This window comes from Peromyscus eremicus, chromosome 5, assembly GCF_949786415.1.
Source record: "Peromyscus eremicus chromosome 5, PerEre_H2_v1, whole genome shotgun sequence".
Taxonomy (NCBI): Eukaryota; Metazoa; Chordata; class Mammalia; order Rodentia; family Cricetidae; genus Peromyscus; species Peromyscus eremicus.
In genome coordinates this window covers 100,342,469-100,348,815 of record NC_081420.1, presented here as the reverse complement: position 1 = coordinate 100,348,815, position 6,347 = coordinate 100,342,469, and positions in this window count along the sequence as shown.

Here is a 6,347-nt window from a genome sequence, read left to right as displayed (position 1 = left end):
GAGGCACCAGACAAACAACTGGCATTTACGTCTCTCTCTTGCTTTGAATTTTGACTTCTGTTTTGTGATTGGGGGCGCGGGGGTGGGGGTGGGGGAAAACTCCAGAGATGGAGAGAAAATAAAGAAATGTTATCTGGGAACTGCTGGTGGAATATGAAGTTCATTCAACCATGGAGGAAGCCAGTGTGGAGGGTCCTGGAAAAATTGAAAATGGAACTGCTGTTTGACCAATCAACACTGGGATTACATCCAGAGGAAATGAAATTGGTTCATCCAAGAGCCATCTGCAGTTCCGTGCTCAGTCAGCGTCCCACCCAACAGCTGAGGCCCAGAATTTACCTGCCTGTCTGTCACAGGGTCCTGGGACAATAAATACACAGTGGAATACTATATAACCCTAAAAAGAAGGAAATCATGTGACCTGGGAAACAACAGTTGAATTTGGAGCATATTTAGTCATAGGAAATCAGCCAGACACAGAAAACTAAATACCATGAGATTATTGAGAGATATTGATCAACACAAGATTTCAATTAGATAGAAAAATATTAGTTCAGGTCTACTGTTGGAGAAGTTAATAATAGTTAATAATAAAAGTAGTATATTTTGAAACTTGCTAAGAGAGATTTTTAGCGTTTGTACCCTAAAACTAATTGTATGAGGCAGTATGTGTTAATTAGCTCAACTGAGCCATTCTACAATGAATACAAATTTCACAACAACAATCAATAGAACCAGTTTTTAATTCATTAATTAAATGAATGTTCTGGAAATAGTGCCTTTGCCTTGGGGTTGTGAGGTGATTCCTATAACTGGCATCTACTTCCTCAAAGTTGTCACCTTTTAAAGTTTGAAATCAGATGGGCTAGGATGAGATATGAAAGATGATTACATGAAGTGGGGTCAGACTGAGAGAGAACGCTGAGGGCCAGGCTGTATGTGGCAAGGATGCTCAGGAGGGGGGCTTGCCAAGACACTTGGAAGGAGATGGCCATGGGTCCAGGGCGCTGTGTGCACATGTGTGTCCACACTCAGAATTCTCTAGTCGTTTCCTGTCTGCCATGATGTTAGAGGTATTTGGCCCTCGTCACTCACTCATGAAAGAAAATGACCCACCAATGGTATTCCCTGTACCTGGTGCCCACGTCAGTAGGATTAACCTTCCATTTTCAACATTGTCATTGGGATGATTGGCGGAGGACTCAAATGTTCCCCTCTTACCCACAGATTAGATGTAAGAGAACAGCTATTAGGAGATCAAGGACTCGATCTGGTTTCATTTCCTTTAATTTCTGACACTTTTATCCAGTGTCTGGACAAACCAGGAGGGGCTCAGCACCGTGAGTGAGGGACCCTCTTGTGTCCTTTCATGGCCCTTCACCACAGCTCTAGGTAGAGGTGCCAAGGGAATGAACATTCTATCCAGTTCCTCAGTTATCCGGTGAGGGTCTTGCTTGATGGTCCCCGGAACATTTGGTTGCAGGAGACCCTCATGTTTCTTTCATTCTGGTCCCCTCAGAGGGCAGGAATGTCACAAAGAAGGAAGGAGAGAGGAAACCCTGGAGTCTCATGGTGGCTCTTCTCTGGTTCCCTCTCCTCGCCTTTGTCTTACAGAGGGAGCTACTGGTCTGTGAGTTGCTGTGCAGATGGCTGGGCTGCTGGGCTGGCCCTCCAGCTGGGCTGACTTAACCTCCCAGTGTTTGTGTTTGCTTTTGACAGCCAAGACCAGGAGGAGAAAAGCTGTTTCCAGCGGGATGAGCCTCCCCCCTTTCCTTCAACAGCAGCTGGTGGAACGTCTGGGCCGCCCTCCTGCCAGGCACAGAGTGAGGTTTGGATGAGGGACAGATGTAAGGTCTAGAAAGAGCTTCTTCCAGAGCATGCTCAGTCACTGCCTACCCCAGCACACAGGACTCCCAGGCGTAGTGCTGATGTAGGGCCTCTTTCTGCTGGAGGCAAATATCAATCTCCTTGACACCAGGAGTGGGAAAGTAGCATGGGGTAGTTTATACCCATTTTCCAGATGAGGTAATCGAGGCATGGGAAGGCAAGCAGTGTTCCTAGACTTAAGTATATTGTTCAAAAGACACAGGTCGAATCAATTGTCTAAACGGGAATCTAGGAATGTGCGTGTCTTTCGTGAGTGTATATGTGTATTTGTATTCCTGTGTGTGCTCCGGTGTGTGTGAGTCAGAGGTTGGCATTGGTCCTCAATTTCTTTCCACTATACTTTTTGAGACAGTTTCTTCCTGAGCCTATAGTGTACGCTTTGGCTGAGACTGGCTGACTGACAGCTGTATGCTGTCTCTGCCTCGCTGGCATGAGGATTACAGCACCAGCTTTTCTGTAGATGCTGGGGAATGAACTCAGGTCCTCAGGCATCTATAGCCAGCATGTTACTGACTGAGCCATCTCCCCAGTCCCTGAGAATGCATATTTCTAACATGCTCCATTGTGATATTGTGATTATGTATCTGTGACCCATTCCTTGGAGTTAAGAAAAAAAAAAAAAAGCAGAACATCTAAGCCCATAGGGAATGGGTGAAACACGTACTAAAACATGGTTTTTGCATACACCCCTAGAACACTAGCCAAGCTGGGCATCTTCTCAAAGGACACCTGATGGATGGCAGAATGATTAATCGAGATATGGATAGGGGACACATATTGGTGGTTTAGATACCAGGACATAAAATAAGTCGGATGGGCAGCTTTGCTGTTCAGCGGAATTAGCTAGTTATACTGCTTTCTCATAGCCTTGCTTAGCACAAACTAGAGGACTTGTATGGAAGCGCAGAAGGGGACTGCGAGCTTATCCATTCTCATTTTATCCACTAAAACCTCCACACACCTGTGTGTGTGTGTGTGTGTGTGTGTGCGTGCGCGCGCGCGCACGTTTGCAGGTCCAGTGTTACTGTTTCTAACTTCTGTTGTCTATTTCCTGTTGTTATCAGAGGGGAGCTGGCCCCAAACAGCCTCTGCCACGTGCTGCTGCTCACAAGCCTCTCACTATCCAACAGCGACTCACACATCTGTGTAGAAAGAGCTGCTGCCCTCAGCTGCAGGAGTTTACGCCTTCCTCGCCTCCAGATGATTACCCTGAAGTATGTAATAGTCATTTAATGGGGAGCAGGTGGAAGAAGAAATGCAGTCATTTGGAACAAAGGGAATGGATGTAAATTGCAGCACGAAGGATTTAGGTTAGACATTCACATACGAGGACAATTCTCTCCTGCCGGTAAGAGCAGTAAAACACTGGGGCATGGGATCAAAGCCGAGTTGTGGCACATTTGGGGGCGTTTGAAAGAAAAGGGTAGGTGGGTGGTTTGATTTCATGTCTTCGGTGCAGGCTTCCTCTCTGTGGGCAGGAGACTCAGTTCTGAGGGGCTTGTGGTCATTTCCAGTTCTGTGTTACTAAGAATGAATTCTGAGCACCTCTGGGGAAGAACCATGTCAAAGAGACTCATGTTGGAGAGAGAGAGAGAGAGAGAGAGAGAGAGAGAGAGAGAGAGAGAGAGAGAGAGAGAGAGAGAACATTTCTCACTGGTCTGGTCTGGGGTTTGCAGCTTAGGCTGGGTTGGCTGACCAGTGAATCCCAGGGATCTGTCTGTCTGTCTCCCCAGTGCTGGGGTTGCAAGAATGCCACTGTGCCTGGCTTCTTTTTGTTAAAACAGGTGCTGAGGATCAAACTCAAGTCCTCACGCTTGCCTGGCAACATGGCCCTGACTAAGCCATCTCCTCAGCTGGTAGAAACAGTCTTTGTCAAAGGTTGCAAACATCTTATGCATCATCAGCAATAATCAAGGGGCCAAGAGGCCCATCACATATTCCTCTTTCCTCTAAGTTTTGAGTCTTCCAACTTTTTGGTGTCTGCAATTGGAATTGTGTCTAGAGAGTCGACAGTTCCTCACCTGGAGTGAATTTGATAATGGATGCCCACACATGGATCTTAAACTCCCACGCCACTGTCCTTTGGGCCCAATAACTTGGAAACTTCTCTCTCCAGAGAGAATGGCCATGCCTGAAAATAACGGAGATGAAACTTGGACATCTTTTCAGAGGACCCTGAAAATGAACTATGGTATGTCTTCTAGGTGACTAAAGGTAACTTCTTATACAGCATCATAAGATCACACACACACACACATACATACACTCACATGCACACACATATACACATGTACTCACACACATGCACACAAGCAAATACACACTCATGCACTATACACACACGCAAAAAACACACACAAACACACACAGGAATACACATCCATATGCACACATGTGCACACTCACGTGAACACACACATAAAGATGAGAAACAGGCATTTGAGCTTCTAGTGAATATTTTCTGTGTCTGTGTAGATGGGGTCAGTGACAGTGTGTGTACAGGGAAATTCACTGCGGGAAGTAGGAGCTGGAGGCATTCTCCAGCATTAGGGAAGCTGGGGTGCCCTCAAACCCTGTGAGTGAGTGGCCAGCTTTGAAAGCAAGAATGAATGAGAAAAAGTATGCAGAACCTAGTAGCTGCCTGTGATGCAGGGGGTGTACTGTACTTGGGCTCCATCTACTTTCTGTTAACATCTCCACCCCTGTCCAGAGTCAGCCTCTCCTGGAGCTCTTAGGCAGGCAGGCAGGCAGGCAGGCAGGCAGGCAGTGCAGTGAGAAACTGCACTCTGTGGTGATGGTGCTTTTGAGTTTTAAATCCAAGGTAGTAGAAGTGACAGTTTCTTAGGCCACCAAGTCCCTGGCAGTTTTCATTTCATGGACCATTACATTGAAAATTTTTGCCAATCAAAAATCTTTCAGGGCTGGGGACACATGGTGGAGTACTGGTCTAGTATGCACAAGGCCCTGAGTTTTTTGTTTTTTTTTTTTTTTAAACTGGACTAGGGTAGGGGTAGGGTGGCCCAGTTGGTAAACTTGCTGCACAAACATGATAACCTGAGCTTGCTTGCTAAGAACCCACTTTAGAAAAAGCTGGGCACAGTGGAGTGTGCTTGTAACCCAGCACTGGTGAGATGGAGGTGGATGGAGGCCTGGGGCTCACTGGCTGGCCAGCCTTGCCTAATCAGTGCACTTCAGCTCACAGAGAGACCCTGCCTTGAAAAACAAGGTGGGCAGTACCTGAGGTTGACCTCTGGCTTTCACACACATGTACATCTTTCATAAAACTCAACAAACTTAATGTGTTACTATAACAATTTCATAAAAGACATTTGGATACTAAAGGCATATAAAGTTGCCAATCTTAAGACACAAGATTGCTTGCATGCTAAATTTAACTTTGTGACCCATCGTGTGACCTGGACAACTGTTTGGGAACTTTTGCAGAAAACCAGCTATTTGCCCCAAAGTCATCTCCTTGTAGATGATGTAGAGATGCAGTGGCTTGTGAAGAACTTGAGTCAGGCTATTGGTGACTTACCCTGATGAGAGCAGGATTCTACGGAAAATGAGAAACATTGGAATATGTTTACAGACTTGTCCTCATAGGTGAAAGGTCACCTCGTGTTGACTAAGCTATGCTTGGAGAAATTCCTAGTGTCTCCTCAGACCCCAGAATGACCTATTAGTTATCTATGGCTTGTTAAAATACAGAGTGAGGGCCATGTGACAGGTTCTCTAACTTGAGCTCTGTTTCTCTTGTAACAAACATGAGATTGCTCAGCTGCTTCCTTGAAGAAGCTCATGCATGAGGATGCTTGAAGTGAGAGACCTTATTGCTGCCTCATGCTTCTTTGTTATAACTCTTAGCTCTGCAAGCTACTGGGAAATGTGTAAAGCTTTCTGAACAAATAAACCCTGGCTCAGTGGAAATGAAGTTAGCGGCTGTAGGCTGTAGTTGAGGTCTGAAAGCTGGTTGAGAGTACCAAGCCTGGTCCAAGTGTTCCATGTTTGGTACCGTGTTTGGAATAGTACACTGGGAATGAGGTAAGTGTCCCAGGACCATGCTCCATTTTAATATGACAACTATTTGGAACAATTGATTTTTGTAAGGAATTGTGGGCAGGACTTGGGAGCCATCGACACGGAATGACACAGGAGGAGGGACCTGGAAGCTGCTCTGTTTTATAGAGGAAAGGGGCAAGGCAGGTTCCAGGGAGGGATTCAAGTTGAAATGTCTAAGAAACAGTAAAACAGGACCCAGAAGTAGAAAACTGAAGAAGATGGTGGAGTTGAAAGATACAACAGTATTTCAGATAAACCTTATGGATTCCTTCCAGTACTGTGTGCACCACAGCAGGGGCCCAGCCACTGGGTTGGCATCAATGTGTTTCCCACCTGGCAGGAGAAGCCAGATGTGTAAATGTCTCAGCATAGGCGATGCTAAAGAGAGCCTGTCTATT